Source organism: Taeniopygia guttata, chromosome 5, assembly GCF_048771995.1.
Source record: "Taeniopygia guttata chromosome 5, bTaeGut7.mat, whole genome shotgun sequence".
NCBI lineage: Eukaryota > Metazoa > Chordata > Aves > Passeriformes > Estrildidae > Taeniopygia > Taeniopygia guttata.
The window spans coordinates 5,721,775-5,746,657 of NC_133030.1; the positions used below are offsets into that span (position 1 = coordinate 5,721,775).

General features: G+C 40.6%; 1 protein-coding gene across 1 annotated transcript in view; it reads left to right on the top strand.

Annotated features, from left to right (window-relative positions):
• The window catches only part of GALNT18 (polypeptide N-acetylgalactosaminyltransferase 18), a 275,590-nt gene that overhangs the window by 34,839 nt on the left and 215,868 nt on the right, over window positions 1-24,883 (top strand). The gene's annotated exons all lie outside the window — the stretch shown is intronic.

Below are 24,883 nucleotides of genomic sequence, written 5' to 3' on the forward strand. Positions count from 1 at the left end.
GTAGCTTAAACATCATGGCACTTCTACCAAATCAAAGTTGATGCAAAATTATATATTTTCCTGTCTTTCCCACTGATACAGCCCTCCAGAAGCACAAGGGAGGTGAGTAGCACCATATAGACACTGAGGAGCACAGGCTTAATACACTTGTCCATCCAGTTTGAAGGCAGAACCTGAATCTCCCAGGAGAGTGTGTTAGCAAGTAGGATCAAGAATATTCAAGTTTTCTGCATTCTCCAGTTGAAATATTTACTATCCCCCTCATCTCTAAGTTCCTTCTACTGTTTACACTGCATTGTGGTGAAATGTCTTGCAGGCAGAGTGGCACTGTGCCATAGGCCAGCGCTGGCCTCAGGGATGGGATGAAATTGCCCCAAAGATCCTAGTTCATCATTAATATGTTAAAAGTGCTATGCCGTTTATGTTCCTGTTGAATTTGGACCACAGCCTTTGCGCATCAATGTTAATTTAGAAGGAAAGACTGATGAAAATGCCTTTGAGGTGTCCATGTAACAGCATCAGCAGTAACTCATAATTACTGCCAACAATAAATACTCTATTGATCCACAAGGATGGGACCCTGGGAACAAAATGTTTCCCGAAAGCTGAGCACTCACTCTTCTGATGCTTTCTTAAATGTCTTCCAGCAGTAGTCCTGCAGTGGCATCTCTCATTATTTGTCACAGTTGAAAGGCTGCTTCAGCTTCTCATTAAATGTTTCAGGGTGCACAACAGGTCTCATGTTCACTGTTGCTTGAATTTCCCTCATGGATTTTTTCCTTTTCAAAGACTTTCAAAGTACTCCTTCTTTACTGATCTTTTACAATCACTAAAAGATTGTAAGAGCATACACACTGTGACAGAAAACAATAAAGTTCAGGCAATTCCCAGCTGAGGGTGATATGGCACCATAGATCCATCACATAGATTTAGGCATTAGAGAGAAAATTAAGCAGCTTGTTGAAGTTGTGGCACTGTGCCTAGATGTTGGAAAGAAACACAACACTTCCCATCATTAAATGAGGATTTAATGTTCAGGGTGCTCAAATGTTTCTCATTTTTTCTAAAGCAAACCTTCATTAGCGTGTTTGTTTAAGCAGTACAAACTGTCCTGTCCTGGTGGCCACAAGGCCTTGGCTGCAGCTGCCAGTCCCTTCTAATGGGCACTTGGACATCATCTGCACTTGTCTACTTTGTTTTGCACTGAGAAAATATGATTTTTAAAGGGTCAGATTGCTGACTGGTGAAAAGTGAAAACAGGTTCATAAAACCAGTGTTAGTAGGTACAAAATTGTGTCACTGTTTTTGTTCTTTAATTTTCTTAGTTCTTTCAATTATTTTTTTTCCCAGCTTTATTTCTGCTTGCAGGACATTTTTATGCAAGGGTAGTAAGATTCCAGAAATCAGTGTTTGTAATGTAAATTGTGACCTGACTTCAATGTTAGCCTTGATCACTGTCAGCTGAAACAGCTGTGTCTTAAGAAATACCAACTATGATAAATCCATCTCTACAGTGAAACATAAAAAAATAAAAAAAAAAAAAAGAGAAAATACACATACAAATAATTATTTATAGAGTCTGGTATGGGAATAGAACAGCAGGAAACTCAAGGATGAAAATGTGAAAATTCTCCTGTGACAGCTCCTGGAAGTCAGAAGCAGTACTACCATGAATCCATACAGGCAGGCTCAATGCTCTCCACGGGACCCTTTTTGGGGTGCTCACAGCTCTGGTCTCAGCAACAACCCATGAGGAAAAAAAATCCCCTTATTAAACGATTTGATAATTGCTTTGCCTTCCCTTTCAGCTGGTTAAGTGACAAGCTGTGCCTGATTGGAGACATCCAGCTAAGTGCCAGCACCTGTGTCAGGGAGCTGTGCCAAGGGCTGAGCCCACCTGGCCAGAACCTTCTGGAAAAAGGGCTGGGCTCACTGCTTTTTGGTTTTGCTCCAAGAGTAAGCGTGGCCTTGGGAAAGATGGCTGGTGGAGGTGTTGCTTTGAGGGATGTTTTTAACCCAGAATTATGGAGCTATGCTGATTTTCCAGAGGAGATGGCAGCTACACCACTGGCGAAGTTGCTGGTAGGTGATGAGGATAAATTACATGGGTGGTGAGATCAATCCCTAGAGGGGAGTGTTTTGCCTTTAAATTCTGTGTTTTGCTTTTAAATTCTGTTCCTGTGTTCATTGGTAGCCAGGCTTTTTCCATAGCAAACTGGCCTGAGCTCCTGCCTCCAACTCCTGCCTTTCATTCCCTGAGTTCTCCTTCCCCTGGAGCTGTAAGCAAGCTGCTCTGGGAGAGATTGACAATGCAAGTGTTCCATTTCCTCTGAGCCATGGAGAGCCCTGGCTTGCAACTTCAAAGTGAGAATTTCCTGCCTTGCTTGTCCTCCCACAAGGACGTGGGAATAGCAGTGTGCCCAGGGTGGCTTTTGGAGTATCCTCGATTTGTCTGGTGGTAGTATAGGAGGGAAAAGCATTTCCTGGAAGACAAAAGGACATCTGTCCTGTTTACTTTTAATTCTTGAACAGGCTTAAGAGAGAAGAAAGGTATGGAAGGAAAGGTTATTCCTGTTACTCCCAAAACTAGTTTCTTTTTTTCCCAGGAAAGCAAAAAAACTGGGTGCACAGTGTGAATCTGTGGTTTGGCATAAGCAGGAAGCCTACAAGCTTCATTCAGTCTGCCAAGGACACTAAACCCAAGGATTTTAGTCCTTTTCATTAATGTAGCTGTGATCTAAAAGGCAAAATAATGTACCTTAGTCTCTGTGAGGGAATTTGATCCTCAGTGTAAGGACCCACAGCCAAGTGGCAACAAGTTTATGAAGTTGCTGCATCTGAAGTAGAGCCAACTTCAGGGCTGGGAAGGAGGGTGAGAGTGCTTTCAAGCCTGGCAGGAGTAAATGGTCTAAAGTGATAATAGCTTAAAAATAAAAAAAAAAAGCTCCCTGTTATGACTGCCGGAGGAACACCTAGAACAGCATCTGATGTGAGGAGAATACAGAAAAATGCCACTGGCTAATAATGTCCAGTCAATTTTTGACAATAATCTGAGTTCCTGTGTCTGAACCAAGTTTCCTGGATCTCTAGAGAATCCCATTTCAACTCTAAAGCCTTATTTTAAGAATTAACATTTCAAAACAAGCTGGAATTTCAGTGGTGCTGCAGTTTGCCATCTGCTATTTTTCTAATTCTAGCTTATGCTCAGATAAATTTGGCTCATTTTCACAAAATTATGTTCTAGCAATTGCATGTTCTGGCACTGCATGATCCTCTTGGGTTTATTCATGGGTTGCGTGGGTCTGGGGATGGGGTCTCACAACTGAAAAGGTTTCTGATGTCTGTTCTTAACTTTCCCTTTCTCAAATTTAAGAAATGGTTCTAAACAATACAGGTTTTATTATTCTGCAAAGAAGGCAAGGGGATCAGTCATTGTAGTCTCTGCTGGATTTGGTGCAGTTTTTGGTGATTTGACTTCCAGAAAGAGTGCTCTGCTATCACTGACACTCATACTGCTCTAAATAAACTGTATGCTTGGGGTTTTCTTTCTCTCTCATTTTAGATGTTGTTGTTGTTATTAAAGCATGAACTCCATAATTGATGGGCAGATTTCCAAAATGTGTGAGGGCTTATCAAGGTTAACATTCCAGAGGAATAACAATATAGAGCATGTCTTTATTCTGATTAACCTAGCAGTTGTCATGGGCTGGGCCTTCTCTACATTCCAGGCTACTGTAATAATTTCCTGTATTTCTGGGTTTGCACATACCATCTTTTAAGTTTGTTTTCCAGTCAGTGTATCCAGTTATATAAAGGTTTATGTTCTAATAGTTTCACTGAAGTTTCACACAAAGAATAGGGAAATTTGGATCAGAATTCTTCCCTGGTGTGTAACACCCACTCCTTTGGCAGCAAGTTCCAGGTGACTCCTGTCCCTGCCTTTTGGATCCCCCACTCTTAGTTTAACTTAATTCTATCATAGTGTCACCTGCACTTTACCAGAGAGAGCTTCATGAAATGCTGCATGAAGGACATGCTTTTATTCCTTTATGGGCAGAACACCTAATCCTGTTTTCAGTCACACAGCTAATGTACTTTGGGCTGCCTGGGAAGTGAATCACAGCCATCAGAGAGCCAGGAAGGAGCTCTGTTTCTACTGTTGTACTATGAAACACTAGGTGCATTATATGGGAATATTATTAATAGCTTAAAAGTGATTTAAGAGTAAACTTTGTTGTAAAATAAACATATTTTCTTCTTCCCCTTCACAAAACCAAAGCTGGCTATCTGGAGACTTCTGAAATGAGATGGTATTAGCAAGTATCTTGAAGAAAAAATAAATGTGGGGTAACTAATAGAATTTGTTGAGACTTGGGATATCGTATTGCCTGTTTCCAAGCAGAGTAAGCTGCAATATTCTGTAAGAGAGCCTTAAAATCACTTATCTGTTACAGGCTTGTGTGATAGATGAGCATGATGAGTGCACTTCTTGTCTTGCTGCAAAGCCATAGCTGACAACTCTCTACCTGCAAACTAGACTTTTTCACACCCAGAAAGGTCAACTGTTAGCTTAATTTGTAAGGCAGAACCCGAGATCAGCTGTGATTTATACCCACCCACGGATGGAGTGAGCTTGTTTTCTTCATGGTAGTACATGAGAAAGCATGCAGGCTACAGAGCACTCCTATCTGCAGAGTTCCACAGAAGCTGAGTGTTTCATGGCTGTGGCTTTTGCTGCTGCTCCGCACGACACAGTCTCACCTGCTCCTGTGAATGGTCAGCTCAGAGCTGAACTGTGCCAGGAGCCCTCCTGAGCTCACTGCCTGTTGGGTCAGACAGGTGCTAGCTCTAGAAAAAGAGCTCCATGCACAGCCTGAAGTAGGCAGTTCCTGCACTCAGCCCTGGGTGCCTGCCCTAGACCTTGTCCTCTGACTGAGGGATAATCAGATCATCTAAAATGGAAGAGAGGCATCTGAGGCAGTCAGTCAGATGTCTTCTGACTGCCCTTTAATAGAGCCAGAGGCATCAAATGGTGGAAGGTTGGGAGAAAAAACAGAACTAAGGAGGAAAACTCTCGGAACCCAGGCCTGGTTCAGGGGTTCCACGTGGTGGAAAAGTCTCTCCTCCAACCCGTGCTGCCAAAGAAAGGCTCAACAGTCTCTGTTGTTCGGTCTCATGGTTGTTTATTGCAAGTTACCTAAAAGATTTCCTTCTCTGGCTGCTGTGGTTTGCTCACAGCTCAGGCAGAGGCACACACACACCCTGACATCCTCTCTGACTCCCGACTGCTTCTTCTCTCCCTGCCCAGGGCTGCTGCTATCTTTTATATGGTACATTACGTGTTACATGTTTACAGTTTTTCCCCAATGCCTGTTACCTATATTAAATGGTGCCTTTCTACTCTAAACCAATCTCTGAGTGCCAACATCACCAAGAACATGGAGGTAAGGAAGAAGAAAGAGGAGGAACAGGACCGGCCAAAATCCCTCCATCTTAAAACGTCTGACCCCCATGTACAAAGTAAAAAACCCCTGTACAGGTGTTAAAACCCCCTTGTACAATACTAACATTTTTTTCCCTCTACTTTGTAACTACTTTTACTATGATATCTAAACTTTTGTGACTTCTTGTTCTACCTGCAAGTTGTTAAATCATTCCATGGCTTAAACTCAAATCACAGCTGTTTCCAGCTGCCTGCCAGGGTCTCAAATGCTTCTGACCAGGGCCTGGAACCTCCAAAAATGTCTGAGGGACATTTTGAGTTCCAACAGAAAACCACTCTGTGCATGTTTCTCAGCTCATTTGTCAAGGTTTGGGGCATGTCTACCTTCCAGGTTGCTTTAACAATTCTCTGTATTTCTGAGAGATTCAGTCAGGACTGAAGGACATCGGAGCACAGCCTTTGACTCAGGAACTCAGCTGACCCTAAATCTCTGTAGGCTGGAAGAATATTGTGGAGAAAAACATGCTCTCTCTGGGTTATTTGCTGTTGGCTGCTGTAGAGAACAGGCACTAAGTCAAACAAAGATTTGCTCAGACCCAGTGTGTTAAACACTTAGCAGGCTCAGGGAAGGAGTCAGGCTCTCAGAAGCTCCACTGCCCTGCTCAGTGTCTTGCAGTAGGCTGGCTGTGTGCAGGGATAATGCAAGGGGCTCCTTTTGTACCCTGCTGCAGTTAACACCTGCTGGGCTTTAATCCTCTGAAGTGCTGAGTGTGCTTTATCCTGGGATAGATAACCTCTGTACTTCAGGTATCCTAAATATAGCAGGTGGCTGTAGGTGCTACAAAGGAAACAGAGCTTGGCATGAAGAAGAAAATGGATTCACTATGTGCCTTCCCCCCTGCCCCCACAATACTACATTCCTCATTTTTTTGAGGTTCATATCTAACACAGTGCCTGTGCTTTATGCATGGATATGCATATATATCTCTATATGTATGCATGTATGTGACCTCTGTGGGGTCATGGAAGACATAATTTTGAAGTGCACATCTCAGTCATTCTCAGTACCCAGAAGTAATGGTGCAAAACCTTAAAAATTAAGAGAGAAGTGAGGGTAGCAGCCTGCCAAATGCTGTTCAATTGTGTTCTTTGTCAGGGTGTGGGGCAGCACATTTCTCTCCCTCTCAGGATTTTTCATAGAAGTGGCACAGAGAGAAATGAAAGAGAAAACAATTTCTATTTCTGCTCCTTGTTTTTCCCATGTGGAATGTGTTTGGAGAATTGCTTACCTGGGGTGAGTGCTTGGTTGGATTCAGGTGAGGATTGTTTGAGCTGATGGCCAATCCAACCCACCTGGGGCTGGGCTCTCAGAGAGGGTCATGAGTTGTGTTAGGGATATAGTTAGAACAAGTAGGTTTGTAGTTTTTAGTATCTTCCTTTATATAGTATATTAATGTATTTTAGCATAATTATAATAAAGAAATCATTCAACCTTCTGGATTGAGTCAGAGATCCTCATCTCTTCCCATTAGGTTTGCCTGCATTTACAATAAGGGTGATTTCTTTAGATGTTGACTTGTCAGCAGCTATTTTGAATGAAACCGGGATTTTGGTTAGCAACTGCAAGGAGACCTAATGCTTGCAGTCAGCAGAAGGTTTTCAGTGTCAGGCTACTGAGCAGCAAAGATTTCAGTGCTATTTATATTGCTTTTTAACTATGAATTTTCAAGTACTTTGCATCATTTAAGTCTGAATAATGACAGATGTTGATAGCAGTGAAGTCGTAAGGATTTGAGGTCAAATAATATATAAAATAATGAGCTGAGTTCATAAGGTCAGTCCTATTCCAATGATTTAAGGAAAATTTACTGAAAACACTATTATGTTTGTTTAGTCCACATCTTCTCCCATATTCATTAAAAAGACTACTACCTAAGCAGAGAAAATCTCCACGGGTGTTAGGCAAGGGAGAATGGTTATTAAAGAGTGGTTATTGTAGTTCTGTCTTGGACACCAGCATGGTCTGGATCACCATAGTTGTGTTGTGATTAATGGCCTTATCAAAACTCAGAAAATTTACAGGACTTGCACAAAGGAATGCAATATCCGCTACCAGCACAGAACTTAATAACGAGGCAAAGCATGAAACTGTTTGATGTCATTAATAATATCTATCATGGGACGCAGGAAAGTATTTGCAGCTGCATCAGTCCTTGAGGAAAAGGCAGACAAGACAGTTGTGGTGATGGAAAAGATAATACATTAAAGAAAAATTAACATATCTTTGGGGACCTTTTTAGCAGGAGGTGAAGGGGAGCTTTTCATCATTAAAGGAAACTGCAGCTGTCTGAAAACATGGAGAACATAATGGATAGAAATCTTCACTTTTAGCCCAGGCATTCTTAAAGTGGACCCCCCTACAGGTGCCTGGGTGTTTTGATGTAACCAGTGCAGCTTCTTCAAGTGGAATTTTCAGCTGCAGTTGTGTTTTACCTTTGCATCAGCTAATGAGTCCTTCTAGAGAATGCACCCACTGTTTCTGTCATGTATTTCAGCTAAGGATAGCAATGAAAATGCAGTGAGTGTTAAGTTTCTTAGTTTTAGCTAAGTCATACTGCAAAACTCCTTAAATCCTCAGAACCTGGAGTTACTGTATTCTTCACTTGCTTAAATTCCTGCCTGGCTATGCCTTTCCTTGAGCATTGAAATCCTGAAGCCTTGTGGTTTGTTCATTCCATGTTGGCTTCGTCCCCTTAAAAGATGAGGATGTTTTTATCATTGTACACTCCTGTGAAATAGAAGACAATAGGCTTCAAGTCACCAGATTAAGTCATGAGGCACAAGATGCAGGCACTACACCTAGGAATTACCTGGGAGTCTCTCTGGAAGGTGGCATCCCTCTCCTTTACAATTCACAAGAGCAGCTGAGGGAGCTGGGCTTGTTTAATCTGGAGAAAAGAAGGCTCAGGGGAGACCTTATCACCCTCTACAGGAGGATGGAACCAGGTGGGTTGGTCTTTTCTCCCAGGTAACAAATGATGGGATGAAAAGAAATGGCCTCATGTTGTGCCAGGGAAAGTTCAGGCTGGATATTGGGGAAAATTTCTTCAACAGAAGGGTGGTCAGGCATTGCAACAGGCTGCCCAGGGAAGTGGTGGAATCACCAGCCCTGGAAGTTTGCAAAAAACATGGATGTGTACCTGGTGAACATGGCAGTGCTGGATTAACAATTGGATCCAACCATTTCTGAGGTCTTTTTCAACCTTAACTGTTCTATGATGCTACACAGTCACTTGCCAAATAAATTGTGCCCAAACTTCAGGAGAAGGAATCCCGTGTTGCCATTGGCATTTGTTCATTTGAAATCTGGCACAAAACAGAGAGGCAGAGTTGAGAGAAGCAGGAAGGTCTGCAGTATGCAAAATATCTACAGATTTTTAACCACCCAACACTGGTACAAAATACCAAGCATGAAAATTCCAGGATTCCCTGTGAGAGATTCCTGCTCTTGCCCAAGTTCTCAGTGAATTGCTCCCCACCTGTGAGTTCTGCTGACAGTGATGGCCACCAGGCATTGCAGGAAGTCTCCATCTCATAGTTCTGGGTATGGATGAGATCATCTTGATTGTGCACAGAGGAGGAGCAAAGGCCAGATTCCAGGTTTTATTTCTGTCAGAAAACTGGAGGTATTCTGTCCTTTGTAATACTCTAACCTGCACTTAAAACACCTAGTTCTTACTAATGAGGAGGTATTCATTTCTGTGGCTGAATCACTTAAAATAATCAAGAGCTCACTGGGCACATAGCCAAAGCTCTGAGCTAGAAAAATCGAAAAATTTATGGATTTTTCTCCTTATTCAGCCTACTTGAACCAGCTACTGATGCAAGGCCTGGAGGTCGCTGGTTGTTGTAAAGCTTAAAGAGAGATTATTTTAAATGAATTTCATTGAATTGTCTTAGATTCATATAAGACTGAGATATATTCATTTACCCCAGCTAAGCTCATCTTTTTACGGGGATTTCTCAGCTCACCTTTCTTTTTTCTGCTTTCAAATTTTTTTTAGTCTGAGCCATCCAGCTGCATAGGACTTGCAAAAGGGCCACTCAATGAGTTGTATTTTGAATAAGAAGCCTTCAAACTTGGTAGTGGTCAAGGATGCTCTCTTAAGATGTTGGCTACATCTGTTGCTCGCTTCTTGAAGCATTTCTCCAGCTGCAACCTGTTCACTTCTTCCAAGATGCTTGCCAGAAGAAAACCTGCCAGTTGCTTCTAAAGGTCCTGAAGAATGCTCATGGGCTGCTGTGACAGGATTTATTCCACTGCATGCCTGAAGGAGGAAACATCTGTCTGATGGTAACTGTGTTCCTCCAGGCAGTGAAGTCTTGCACCTGAGTTTCTCTGGCTTCAGAAGATCTCTGCAGCCAGGAGCTGGTTCTAGCTAGGGTGGTGAGTGATACCAAGGTTGGTTCTAGCTAGGGTGGTGAGTGATACCAAGGTTGGTTCTAGCTAGGGTGGTGAGTGATACCAAGGTTGGTTCTAGCTAGGGTGGTGAGTGATACCAAGGTTGGTTCTAGCTAGGGTGGTGAGTGATACCAAGGTTGCTTCAACTCTTACACTCTTACCATTAGCACAAGGAGGAGCAGAGGATGGGAGCTGTGTGCTGACCTGAAAAGGAAATGCATGGATGTTCTCACTTGGTTCACTTGCTCTGCCATAAGTGTGGGTTTAGTGATTTTTTTTTTTTTTTAGCATGGCACTGTTCTTGTGCACTGCTAAACACAGTGCATATGCCTGTCAGCAGAATTCTAGTTTGTTCCCTTTCAATCTTCCTGATTATTTTTTCAGGAGGTTATTTTAAAAAATCTGAAAGGAAAACACACCTGCTAGGTGAAGACAGATTATTCAAGTGTCAGGAGAAAACCTCCTCCATATGCACTGTAATAAAAGCAAAGACTCTTAAAATAGACTTCCGTGCCTTGCATAATAATTGGAATGCAATTTACTGAGGAGACAGCATCAGTGTAACTAAGGAAACTTTCCTATCTGATAGTGCAGGATGAGGAAATGGTATATCAAAGTGCTTCAATCACTGCTTTGAAACTATAATCTGTATCAGTCAGATTGAGAACACATGTGTTCTTTCACACCATCTGCCCAACAATCAGTTAAACTTGGTCAGAAAGGGATGGAAAAGCAGCTCTCAGTAACTTGAGAATATGACATTTATCACATTTAATACTTGCTGAAGAAAATGTCTGTTAATAAAAGGGTGCACTAAAATAATAATGGAGATTTTCTTTGGGTTTCTGTCTTCATTTTTGTATAAAAGTGGGGATGAAATGCTACCAACTTGCTTGTCAGTGTGTAATTGCCTTTTGGCTGCTAAGTAGTAATTTTTTTCCATTTACTGGTTTCAAAGGCAGAATCTTCTGATAAGAGTTTCCCAGCCTGGAGGAGGTGAAACTGTTTTACTGTCTTGATGCAGATTCATTCAAAGAAAGCAGTCTAGTGAAATGTAGATGTATTTTAGATGCATTGTAGAAGTTGGATTGAATTGTAGATGTATGTTAGATGCATCCTATGCTTAGGTAAACCTCGTCTATCCCATCACCTCCACCCTACCCTATGAACAAGTGGCTTTTGTTGAAGTTCACCACAGTGAACTTAATTGTGTGTTGCCTGATGATGAATGAAAGTGCATGCACAGACCTCGGTCATTACTGTATCATAATGCCAAAACCTGAATAATTCAGAGTATGAGGGAGCAGCCTGTGGTGATTTTGCATTTGTCAGCTATGGCTTACTTGCCAAGAGTTGAACTTGCCTGAAACCTTCCTTGTGAAGCAGTAGCACAATGCAGAGATGGTTCTTGTGGATGGAAGCCTTTGGGAAAGCAGGGGCTTGTCCTGTCTCCTGCCTTTTGGGAAATCAGGGGCATGTCCCCTCTCTTGCCTTTCTAAAGGCTGGTGTGGTGACATCCTCTGTGACAAAAGGCAGATGTGTACATTGCTGTGGACTCTGAATGCCAGTCAGGAATTAAGAAAGGCATTGACACTGAATATGTGTTGATGCCATCCTGTGCTTGACTGAGTGGTTGGTTGGTAGGTTTTTTAGTTTGAGGGGTTTTTTTCTCTCTTTTTTTTTTTTTTTCAGAGGATAAATTTCAGATATTTTCTGTAAGCTAGGTGTTCTTTGGCAGGTTCAGAGATAAAATTGAATCTTGATGGCTAGTATCAGATCCCCTTAGATACATAAACACAAAATTACATCCTAGAGGGCAGGGAAGCTGGGCTGGTTTATCCCATGATTGTCTGAAAGGAAGGTGTCTGAAAGACTTTTTGTATTAACAATTACAGAAGATAATTTTTTTTTTCTAAAATATTAATAAGATGACAACACTAACCAGTCAAATCCTGAAATTATTCTAATGAGACCATGGACAAATGTTCCACATGGTGAGCCATACATTTAAAAATCACTCACCAAAACTAGCAGAGTGCAAGTCACAGAATCCTGTGCTTGAGCACACTGATTTTGACTGGAGCCACTGAAGTGCTCCTCTGCACAATGGAAACTTTCTCTTAGAGAAAGGTCTCTTTGCAATTTTGTTTGTTTTACAGGGCATCTCCATATCACAGTGACTTCACAATATGAAAAAAAAGACAGTATTTTTTTTTCTTGTCCTGTGAATCTGACATCCTTAACTGTCTTTTTTTGTTTGTTTGTTTGTTTGCCTGTGATGCCTGTCAAAAATAAACTGTAAAGGGAAGGGGTGGGGGAGTCTTAAATATTGAGAGAAATCTAACATGAGTGAAATCTTATCTGTTAGTCCTTACTGTGTGTCTGAAACTGATTCAAGGAATGTAAAGCTGGATATTCTGGATCCTTTGGCCCTGTTCTGCAGTGTGGGTGCTCAAAGCACAAGTATTCTCTGGGGCAGACAAAAGTTAAAAATAGCTGCATTGTTGCCTGAATGTGTAGCATACTAAATGCAATAAAGGATAAGAGAAGCTTTTCATTTTGCAACTTAAATGTTAAGCTTTTAAAGTTCTGTAGGTTTTCATATTTGCACTTGACAGGGAGTAACAGCCGTGAAAGGTGTACATTCATGTCAAAAAAGAAAGATGAAATTATGACTCTTTACCTTTTTCTGTATTATCCATTACTTGAAAGGCTTGCTATGAAAGGGCATTTCACTGAAATAGGTTCTTGTGTTTCTGAGCAATCTCAGGTTTAACAATATTGCAGTTCACTAACTATCCAGCAACTGTATTAGTCTCCAAGAAGAATTTCCAGTTCTGGCTGTAACTAGGAGAGAAAAGTAGCAGTGTTTCCAGCCAGTGCTTGTGGATTTCATGTTTACATGTGGTAGTGGAAACTGCCCTCTTGGAAAGCTAAATCTTCACCTTTTTCACTATTTCATAACCAGTGGGGACAAACATGTCCTGAATAGAACTTTTCCAGCTTGGTGATTGCAGAACTCATTTCTTCCTACTTGATCTGTCAGATAACTATGTCTGATTTTTTTTTTATTTAACTGATGCCATAAAATTTTCTGCTCATTAAGTTTCTTTATGAATGAGCTCTGCTTCCATCAAAGAAAAATGTGTAAATATACACACCCTATTTTACAGTTTTGCGAAATATTTCATGTTTCTAACCAGACAGCTTTGACCAGTAAATGAAACTGTTGGTCTCAGATGCAGATTCATTCACAGAAAGCAGTCTAGTGAAATGCAAAGACAAAGACCAGCAGCAGTGATGCATGATTTAGTAATGTTAAACCTCCTTTAACCTCCATCTGTGCTCTCCTTCAGCTCTGCAAGATATTTATTTAGCAGGAAGGAAAAATAATCAACTTTTGGTGCTGGCATCTAGCAAGACTTCAGTCAGGGTTCTAGATTTCTCCTGCCAGTGACAGAGGTTACAATGTGACACGTGGGGTAAACTGAGTGGTACTCCCACCTTATTAATTAAAATAGAGAGATAATTGTAGTTGCACAGATTGAGATGTTTTCCCTGTTTTTATTATTTGTCTTCACTTTGCGTAGTATTTTATTTGTTCAATCTGGTTTAGCTGCCTAATGAACTCGTTAAAAGTTGTAAAACACTTCAGGAATTCTTAATGGTAATGGTGAGAAAAATGGACAGTGGGAATGAGAGAGAGGAGGACTTTGAAGGGAAATCCTCCTCCTCTTGAAGAACACTAAAAACAGAATCCCTAAGCACTTTTTTTTTTTGCCAATTCTAAAACTTTAGATTTTTGGTGTCAGAACTCTCTTTTCTATAAAAAATTTCCTAACATTTAATAATACTATAGCATATATTAATCTGGGGTATCATTCCTATAATCAGTGCAATACAAAGATTTATTTACGTAGGAAATAGTCAAATTGATGGTCTCTTATATACATGAGGCTATAAAGCCTTCTATGGCCGGTGATAAAAACCTTCACTGTTAACATTAGAACTAAAAAAAGTATAAAATGAATTGTGACGCCAGCTCCCCCTCCCTTCCCCAAAGATGAGCCCTTTTTGGTAACACAGGGCTCTGTGCAGGCAGTGGCTGAGGCTGGACCATGGGCAGGTCACTCACCCCTGTTCTTTGTGAGCGCTCTCAGATTGCTGCAGAATGCTTGGTGCTGCAGTCTATTCCCTGTGGTCTCTGTAATCCAGGATATTTCAGCTGCTGCTCCATGAAAGCTTGCAGTGGGGGAACACATCCACTGCCTAAATCCATTCAGGTTAACAGCTGTGTCAGCCTCACATACTGTTCAATCTTACCCTCTTGGCCTGGGGTTCCACATTTTTTTTGAAAACTATGTGCTTAAGTGGTATTCATGTGTTTTGTGTATTTTCCCACTGCACCATCAAGCTTCAGTGTCCCCTAAATTCTGGTTTAAAACCTTGGGAAGCTTTGCCCTATCATAGCAGGGCATCCCCAGTGGGGTAATAATTAGCATTGACTCCATGATTCCAGAAGGCTGAGCCATTGCTTTATCATACTCTACTATACTTATTAAGAAAAACTCATTGCCCTTACAGACAGACCAGATTGGTCCTTGAATCCAAAACACCATCACCATTGGCCAATTTAGAAATCACCCTTTGGTAAACAAATCTCCATAACCCAGTCCACACGTGCACAACAACAGCTGCAGTAAGTGAAGATAAGAATTGTTTCTCATTAATTTCTCTGATCTTCTCACAGCCTTCCCCAGGACAATGCCTGGAAAGTTGTGCCTGCTCTCTGTGGCCAGAGAGCAGTGGCCACATTGCCCTTTTGTTTTTTTTTTAATTTCTTCTTACCTTATGGAGGAACACCTTCTGTCTTAGAGACCCCATTAAGATGGATAGGAATTATGTGATGTCCTATGTCTTGATTTAGGATATTTATTAAATCTGGCTTAAAGGTCGTAATAAAATATTTCAGTTCTTTTCTAAACACTTAGGCTTTGAGCTACAGGAAAATGTGGGAGTTTTTCCCCTTTCTGGCTGTGTTGCTTAGTTTTGTTTTTAAAAGCATGACAGATTTAGTAGTTTCAAAAAGTCTTGTTAATATCCTACAGGGTTGTGAACAGACTTTTAATTTTTATTTTTTTTTCTAAATTAGTCCACAAATTCTTTCTTTTTTACTGGAAGTGTGTATGGTTTTTGACTGGTTTATTTTTATTTCACTCTAAGAATATCAAGAATTTAGAAGTAACACAGCATTAGAAGTACCACATCATTAGAATGATTTCTGAGTTACAACAGCAATCAAATAATATATTGATTTTTTTCTTTAAATAAAAATTATTTTTTCCACAAGAAAGCCTTTCTGTGCAACAACTTGCAGGGAAGGGAAAACATATTTCATTTCTAGGCAAAGACTTTAAAGTCAGATTAGAGACTAATGCTTTATATCTTAGTTGAGAGAAATTAATATTTCTCAATGAGTTATTCTATTTATGTTTATGTTGCCCAAAGGTAACAGTTTTTAAGGAAATAATGTGATTATTTTAGTTATATTTTTGTCTCCACATTTTTTTATAAAACATGATTTGTATAAATTGGTATCTTCTTTATGGTAGACATGAATGAGTTTGAAGTATTTTCTGCTCCCTATTGTAGAAATATTCTCTAGCCTTTGACCAATAATTGATGTTTTGTCTCTCTGTGACACTGATGGAGATAAAATTTGAATCTGTGAACTAATAGAAGCTATTTGCTGCACATACCCTCACTGCAGCAAAGAAAGGATCTTTTCTTGCTGCTAGATTGGTGTGTGTTGCCTCATTTAAACAAAACAAAATAATGCAGCATTGCTGGATTGTAGAGATATTCCTGGGCTCTTTTACTAGACACAGTGAAGTGGAAAACACCCTTTAATGAAGGAAGCTGCTGGTGCTTTACTTTTACTCCTCCTTTTGTGTTTGTCACAGTCATTAAGTTCATTTGCTTTAGGAAAATAACAAAAACAACAAACACCTCCCCCCCCAAATCAAGGGAAGTAATTTCCTACAGCTCTCAATAACAAATAAAGGGAAAAAAGAAATCCAGGAGGACTGTCTTACTTTTTAGAACAATTTCCTTAGGGGCTTGGCATTTATTTTACCCTTGAAGGTTTAGGGACATTGAACTTTTCTGTTCAGGCCTTGTAAAAAGGACCTTGAAATGGAACTTCCAAGATGGTACATGATATCAGTTTGACTTTTCTGAAAAATAGAAGAAATCTAAATTGTTAGGACAATAAGACAATCATTGCCTATTTCATGAGTTCTTCTCTTTGCCAGAGACTGGCCATAAAATATGTTCCTAAACAGATGTCCTATTTCAAAACACCAAACTCACCTTATTGCTGTATGATGAGTGTTTCCAGTGGCATTTAATTATTAGAATGTGTCAGAGTGCACTTACAAGCATGAAAACTTCTACTGATAGAAATGGTAAATGATGAGCTTGTTCAGAGTTTGCATAGCAAACAGGAGGTCCTACTTAATGAAAATCCCAATGGAAATAACTCCCAAATTATGCCTACCCGTTTTTCCTATAATCAAAATTTGCAACTGGAATTAGTACTGCTCTTAACAGCTGCGTGTTCTACAGCCTGGCATCACTGAATTCTGCAGGTATTTCACAGAAATATTATTTGACTGATGAGTCATCCTCAGAACTCAGCATTGCATTGAAATAATGCTTGGAATGTGATAGATAAATCTAAGTTAAAACTGGTGGAAATTGCTTGAGCTGCAGGAAGAATTACATTGAAACATGTTTGGGGTTCTTTTTTTTTTCCCCAAGTCTTTTGCAGCAAGAAGCAAAATAAATTAGTATCACCAGGAAATGAACATCAGATTAGATGTTTCTCTTTAGTCCTATCCGTGGTCCTTCCTTCCCCTTAGAGCAAAAACCAAAGCATAGAGTTGGAAATTGTGCCACAGGTGAACACTTAATACTAAATGTATCATCTTCATTGTACCTTGTTTTTTTCCTTTGAATACAGGTTATTTTCCTCTCTTTTCCCAAAAACATCCACCTTCAGTCTACCCTTTCCTCTTTCAGTTTTACTGCAAAAGGTTGCAATGTTGTTTTTGTGGGTTGCTTACCATACAAATCATCATATGAATCCTGGATCTGCATCATTTTTCCTGAGAGACGAGCTGAGAAGTCCAGATACAGGAGGAGGACCCGCCAAAAACTGGCATCAATTGTCAGAGTTAAAAACTTTGTTTCTGAAACATTTGCAGCAGAACTTTCTAACACCCTGGTGAGAGACAGAATCTTGTTGAGGCAGGCCCTGCAGGGAAAAGTGTGAGGTTGCTGTAAATAACATGAATTTCTGTTGCTAAAATAATTATATTATTTACAATCTACAGAGAAACAGTGTCTGCTGCAATTCCCACACTTCACAGTCTATACTGCACATTTTTATCAACAACTAGGTAGTTGTTGATACACCATCTGAGTAACATTTAGTGAAATTTGTGTTTAGCACAGCGCTGTTCATAGATGTCAGACTGCAGTTGCCTGAAGATGTGTGTGTGTCAGCTACACTATTCTGTTGATGGCTGAAGATTTCATTTCTCCTACTCCGAATGTTTTGGGCAAGAGGCCAGTAGAATGTAATCCTACAGAGGAAATTATCTAACAAAACCAAAGCCATAAAACTGGGTAGGTGAAAATGAGATGCTCTGAGGAGGAGGCGTGGTACAATATAAAGAGATTGCACCTTACTCTTAAACCCATGTGGTCGTGTAATTTTTTGAACTGTGTAGGTTCAATGGGATAAAATAGGACTCCTGAATATCTTTTATTAATGAAATTTCCATTGTAAAGCCACCCTGCAGGTGACTTTATCATTTAAATATGTGGTATTTAGTATTTCAACAACAGTAAGAATTCCAAAAGTTTTCTTGAGCTCACACTTTCTGTTCTAGACTCCAGGACCCACTCATGTTTTTAAAGAAGTTTTCTGTGGGGCAGAAGAGACTGTTCCAGCAATTATAAAGCAAATAGCATAAAGAACAGGAACGTAAACTGGAATATCTACATAGGGCAATTCAGCTGCATGTTTCCTTAGATGATCTTGAAGTTTTGCTGCCTGGTGGTTCTTATTCTCTGAGTGAACATGCTGTGTGTTGAACTTAGAGAGGCAAATAGAAATTCATGCCCTTTCCTGTCTTGAACTGTACGAAAGTAGGTGATTTTATTGAAAAAAAAAAAAAAAGTATATTCCTTAGTGTGAAAGCTACTTAAGACCAAAAAAGGAATAAACAATTTGGTGTTTTTCTGGCATCTGGTATTTAAATTGGCAATGAACAAACGGATATCAGTAATGACCATATGAGCCCTGTTTATTCTTGGACTTGACTAGAAAAGACAATGCAAGGAAGGGTGAAACCACTTCAGCACATTAAAAAAAAAGTTCTCCCTTGCATATCCTGTCAAAAAAAAAGCCTTGGCATTCTTATAATCTTGTCATGTGATCATTAGAGTGAAAGCTGTGGCCTAGTGAACTGCTGGGTGCCTGTTAAAAATGCATTTTGTAGCTTTTCTTTGGCCTAAAGAAGCTGTGGATTGGGTGTGTGTGTTGTGATGATAAAAATTCAAGCTGTAAATAATGTTCCAGCTGGAGCCTAGACCTGGGTGTGTGTGAAGCCAGTTCCTAGACTGGAAATTTTCCAAATTATGTAAGTGTCTTGTTTCTGCCTCCTTAGTGCGTGATTGGTCCTGCTGAAGATCAAAAAGCCAGAGCACACCATAGAAAAAGAATTGAAGGACTATGGGAGTCAACAGCAGAAGAGTATGCATCTTTGACTACTATGAACACCACAAAGAATGCTATTCCTTAGTAAGGAAAAGAGGTTGGGATTTCATGGGATATGTAAAAAATATTTACCTTTTTTTTTCCAAAAAAGTTTTTATATAAAAATGAATTTTATATTAAAAAAATATTTCCCCTCAGAAGTTCTAAAACCCTGGAGTTCTACCTGATTCAAGACACTCCCAGAAATTTGTGAATTCCAAATGGGGTGATCTCCACTTGCTAGTATCATACTGGTTTTTGAAGAAACTCTTGGCTCTCATCCAAGGCTTCCTCTGAGGGCTTCCTTTTCTATTCCTGCGATAACTTCTATAAGCATCTCTATTTTGTAAACGAAAGGAAAATCTTTTGGAAGTAGGAATATTTTGGTGCATGAGTGCTGGTGTGGAGCTCCCATGCAAACCCATGAATCACTGCCTCCCATCTTGTGTGGAACAGCGAAAGATTATCGCTATTTGACACAATATTTGACCCAGAAGCTTGGGAAGTTCAAAAGAGAAAAAGACCCAGTTTTATTCAAGCACCTGGTATTTATAGAATTTCAAAGGTGACTGTGCATTGGAGGATGGAATAACCACCTCTCCAACCACACCGCTCCAAAGATCAATCAATCATTTCTCTCCACCCACAGAGAAATATGTAAACTATTCAATTTATACATGAAATTGTGTGGGAACTCTGACTCTCAAATATGTAAACATTATCAGAATGCTAAAGAAGTTTTATAAGAACTTTAAAACTTTCAAAAGAGCTATAAAAGATAACTAAACATTTTAAAAATCAGGGCAACCAAAGATCATGGCAATGTCTGGAAAACCTGAGCTTTACTGAACTTTAAGACTCTTAAAAGCTACAACTAATGGCAGGAAAAACTACTAGGACTCCATTGCCTAATGTTGTGTGTAATATAGATAATTCGTGCCTGTAGGACGATATGTATGTAATGTTTCATATTATTAAAAAAGCTTAAGAGTTGGCACTGGGGGATTTGCCTCACATATGCTGAAACTGTCTCTGGTAAGACCTCATTTACAAGTTAATACACATAGCCTGTCCGGAGATGAGTCGTTTCTCAAGGTGATCCAGGAACTCCCAAGCGATGACGACAACGACCCAAGATTGGAATCACTGGAACCACCCAACGGATACATCTCAATGCTGGTTCCTGTAACTCCATCAAGGATGTACATCGCTTCCCAGACACCAGATTGTTCAACTCGGCACAGAGAGAAGAGACTTTATGAATATGTGGGACTTTGAATGGAAAGAAAAGGCTGATCACGCAGATCCTGGCCTCAAGCAAAATAAACTGTATAAAAATCACCTGCACAGGATGGTCAGACCTGTGTCTTGCCCAGCGCAGATCCCGGGCTTAGCACTGTCCTTTTCTTTGTGGCTGGCTCAGATTTCAATTGCTAAAGAAAATCAATTTTTATTTTATAATTCAGCTGGATTTTTATCTATAACACTTTGCATCTGCTCTCCCTTGTCCTTGCCCACCTGGCAGAAGCCTGGCACTGACGTACCAGCAGCAAAGGAGGCTGTGCCATTGAGTACTGTTCAACCTTTAGGACATTCAGAGGGGCTCCTCTCCTGGTTCTTTCTATCTCTTCATTAAAGAAGAAAGCAGCAGCTCAGGAAAGACCTGCTGGTTCATGTCACAGACATTTGGTACAAGGCAAAAAGTCAAGAAATAGAGTGGGGAAAAACATTGAGGCTGGAAAGTAGAAGATGATTTGTTCTGGAAGAGCTCTCCAGGAAGCACAGCCATTCCTTTGAAGATGCACTTGGAGCAGCACACACAAGGCATTTCTAGGCTGGGGCGTCTGTGGCAGCAGGACAATCTGCAGGCCACCTCCAGTCCTAGAGCCCTCAAAGAAGAGGAGAATGAAACTCCAAAATAACAGAAATTCCGTGTTAGTTCTACGATGTTATATGTGCATAGAGAAGAACTACAGAGAAAGAATGAGCACATGTAGTCAGCTGAGACACTTCTTTAAAAAATTTTTAGGTGTGGAACATACACTTAGACATAGCTCCGCACACTTTGTATCTTCCAGAGAAAAATAATTTACACACAAGTACACCAAATAGAGGAGTATTAACAGATCCCAGTGATATTCATATCTGGAGTTGGGATTTAGATTCCAATCGTTTTGGGCCAAGATCTTGGAACTGGTGCTCAGTGAAGTGTTGGCCCTGGCCGAGGCTGTCCAGCACTGGCAGTGATGTGCCTAGTGCTTGTGGCAGCAACTGCTGGAACAAGTGTTGCTGGCACAGGAGGAACCCTGAGCTGGACACAGAGACCAGTAGGAAGGGTAGAGCTGCCCAAGGCTGGGGCTGTATGCAGGACATCCTCTGCGTGAGGCACTGAGCCAGGCTATGGAGTTCTAGGAAACTGTAGGAAGAGAGGCTGAGGGCACTTGGTCTGTTCAGCTGGAGGAGAGGAAACTGAGGGGAGACCTCACTGTATGTTTAAGTTTTTCTTAAATTCTGTAGCAACTTAAGGCCAAACTAATCCACAAAACCATGAGGTAAAGGGGCGTAGTCAGTTGACGTTGGCTGGATGCCAGGTGCCCACTAAGTCGCTCTGTCACTCCCTTTCCCAATGGGACCGGGGAGAGAGTCAGATGAAGGAAAAACAGCAGGGTGAGATAAGGCAGTTTTATTAGAGAAAGAAAGCAATAAGCAAGAGTCTGTGTGTGCATCAACTAACGGAGAAAAGGCCAATCTCTACTACTTCCCATTGGCAGCGATGTTTGGACCCTTCCCAGGAGGTAGGGCCCCAGCATGCATAATGGTTTCTCCGGGAGGCAAAGGGTGAGGAACCACGAATGCCCCCTCTTCCTCCTCTCTCCCAGAGTTTATGTATCTGAGCTGAAGTCATATGGTGTGGAATACCCCTTTGGCTAATTTGGGTCAGCACTGTTTGGCAGTAGCCAAAACACTGGTCTGTTATCAATACCTGTCCAGCTACTACTGCAAAGTACAGCACTGTGAGAGCTGTGAGCTTTACCTCACTCAGACCCAGCACAAGGGGTTATATTAATCGAAATCGTCAGCATTACAAAACCATTCCCTCTGCAGTTCATCAGAGAACTCTGCAGCAGGGCACAGGTGCTTTGTTAGACATTCTTGGAGCAGTGTGATATATTCCAGGCCAAACCAAATAAAGCCTTCAATCTCCTCTCGTACCGTGAGAGCTGTTAAAATACCAAGGTGGACTGGAAGCTTTCTTGCTGTGTAGTCAGTTTTGTTTAAAAATGGCAGAAGGGCTTTCTTCTGTGTTCCAGGGTGATGGTGTTGCTTGTGGTTTTGATGCAGCGAACAGATCAGCAAAACTTCTGGATGTCACCAAATCCTTTAAAAACCAACCAAACAAAAACACATCCAAAGTCTTTTCATCTACCTAAGAAAAAGAATTAATTACTAACATACTCTAGGTATTTTAAGGTGAATTGTTCATTTGCTTAAGCTGTGGCTGCAGTATCTGATTAAAGGTGTCACACAGAAAATCATTCCAGCAGTTTCAAATTGTAGAAACTCATGTTTCAGCTAAATTACGTATTTGGATGTAAATCTGGCAAAAGAGCATTAGCAGAGGCTTTTGTGCATTTATTCTAACCACTGGCTGAAGGACAGCTGGCCTAATCTCATCTTTAAAATGATCTGGATAATGTTGATTGGGAAATGGAAGAGTTAAACCAGTTAAATTGATTTCACCAGCACTGTCCTTCAATGGTGTCTGTCCTACTTTACATTAAACCAGTAAAGAAGAATCATACAATTTTTTATAATTTCTGGTTGAACAACGAACTGAACCTACAGAAGTAATTATTTCTTTCTAATAATCAATTTGAATTAAAAAGGCCAATTACTTTCATGTTCCATTTTTTCTGATCTCTATTTTGAATTTACAGTCACTTCTGAGGCTCTACCTTTCTAATGCTCAGTAGTGGTTTCATTAACTCCCTTTGCTCTGCCATAATGCTCTTGAATGCTTCAGTGTCAATTCCTCTGAAACAGTATGAAGATCCAAGCCTTCAGCAAAGAAAGAATTTGGAAGAAATAAATGCACCCTGTCTTGCAGGAATGGGAGGAAAAGGATTATTGAAGATTCTTAGGCTTCTTTTAAGGAATTTCTGTCTAGAAAAGTAATTATCGAATGAGGAATTGAAGGAAGTCGCTTTCCACCTATTTACAGATTTTTTCTTTTTTGAGACATCAGAGAACATGGATAATGATGACAGTTGCTGCTGGATTTAATTGATACTTGGGCTGCAAATCCTTCCTAGGAGCTTCTTCTCCATTATGCTTATGGAGAAGCTCCATTCATGCATTAAAAACTGATTAAGACAGAAAGGACAAAGAATAGGAAGAAATCACAAGTTTCCAAAGAGAAGACAGTCATGAGCAGGGGAGGTTGGGATCTGCATTGTTCAGCATATGTAGATGTGATCAGACAAGCATGTAAATGGTAAGGGTACCACAGCCTTAGTAACTTCTAAAGCCAGCTGCAAAAGGTGGAAGAAGACATGACCCCGAATGACAACTTGATGAAACAGCAAAATTACAAAAATTAATTGAAGTACGGAGTTCCTGTCATGTGGGAAGAGGCTGCATATATAAGACTCACATTGGCCAAGAGCCATCTAAGAAGGGTTCTGGGATAAGCCTGCACAATATGTTCATGTTTCTTTGGAATATGAGAAAGCACCAGTTCAGAACTTTGTGAATTTGTGATTGCTTGCACAGCTAGTGTAAGCAATCACTTGCAACCACTGACACAGACAGCCTTTAAGCCATTAAATTTGTTGAAGATTTTCCAGGCAAAGCCTGGCAAGAGGACTATTCTTGTTCCTCAATATTCAGAGCCTGACAGTATTTGGAAATAGGATATTTGGCTGCCTCAGTTCTTGTTTGATGTAGTACAGTAATTTGTATTACAGTAGTTAAAGATAGAAATAAAACAGCATTGAGGAATTGAGAAAGCTAAGATTTCTAGATGTCAAAAATTATTTTGCATTTACTCTTTTTTTTTTTTTCTTTTTTAATCTGAATATAGAAAGATTCAGAAATTGAGTGGGCTGCAATCTCTGGAATTCTGTTTCAAATGTTTCCAAAGTTTAAAACCCCAAAATGAAAAGACTTAAAGTTGCTTAGGGACAAGGTTGTCGTTGGAGGCGTAAGGTGCAGAAAAATGACAGCTTTGAGGAGAACAGAACATAATGCTTCTCTGATAAACTGTAGACATGCCACTCACAAAGGACCATATGTTACATCTTTTACTCCTGCTGTTGAATTGCTGGTCACACATGAGTCACTTGAGATGGATTAACTGATAGTTTTGAGGCAAAAAAAACGGTGCAGTGTAATGCTGTCAGAAAAAACTAAATCACACCAATGCATAGAAGTAGCTAACACAGCAGCATAGCAGAGATCAATTACAGTATGAAGTGATTTTTGATGGTTTTGATAGAAAAACATTTTGGAAAGACAAATGCATGGATGACACTAAATTGGGTGGGAGTGTTGATCTGCTGGGGGGAGGAAAGCCCTGCAGAGGGGTCTGGACAGGCTGGAGGGATGGGCTGAGGCCAATGGTGTGAGATTCAACAAGTCCAAGGGGACAGAAGCTATCCCCCTGTGCTGGGCACTGCTGTGTCCTGGTCTGGGCCCGTCAGTTCTGGAAGGATATTGAGGGGCTGGAGCGGGTCCCAAGAAGGGCTGTCACCCTGATTCTTAAGATTTTCTAAAGCCTTCTGAGTTTACATTCTGTTAGAGAACTTTCTCACACAACTTTCTGTAAACAACCAATTGTTTTGCATTCCTTCATAGGGGTGGAGAAACTTGATGTACTAGGAGTTTGTCCAATGTCATTGGAGCGGTGGCACCTTCACCCTCCAATCCACTGTCACCTTTGAAAAAGTATAAATGCTGGACTCAGAAAATAAACTCTCTTTTTTCACCTTTGCAATAGCAGCGGCTCGCACCGTGCTTTCATGTGTCCTACAGTGACAAAGGGCAATGGAGCTGGGAGGTTCTGGAGGGTAAAAGCCCTGTGAGAAGCACTTGAGGGAGCTGGGGGTGTTCAGCCTGGAGAAAAGGAGGCTCAGGGGAGACCTGACCCCTC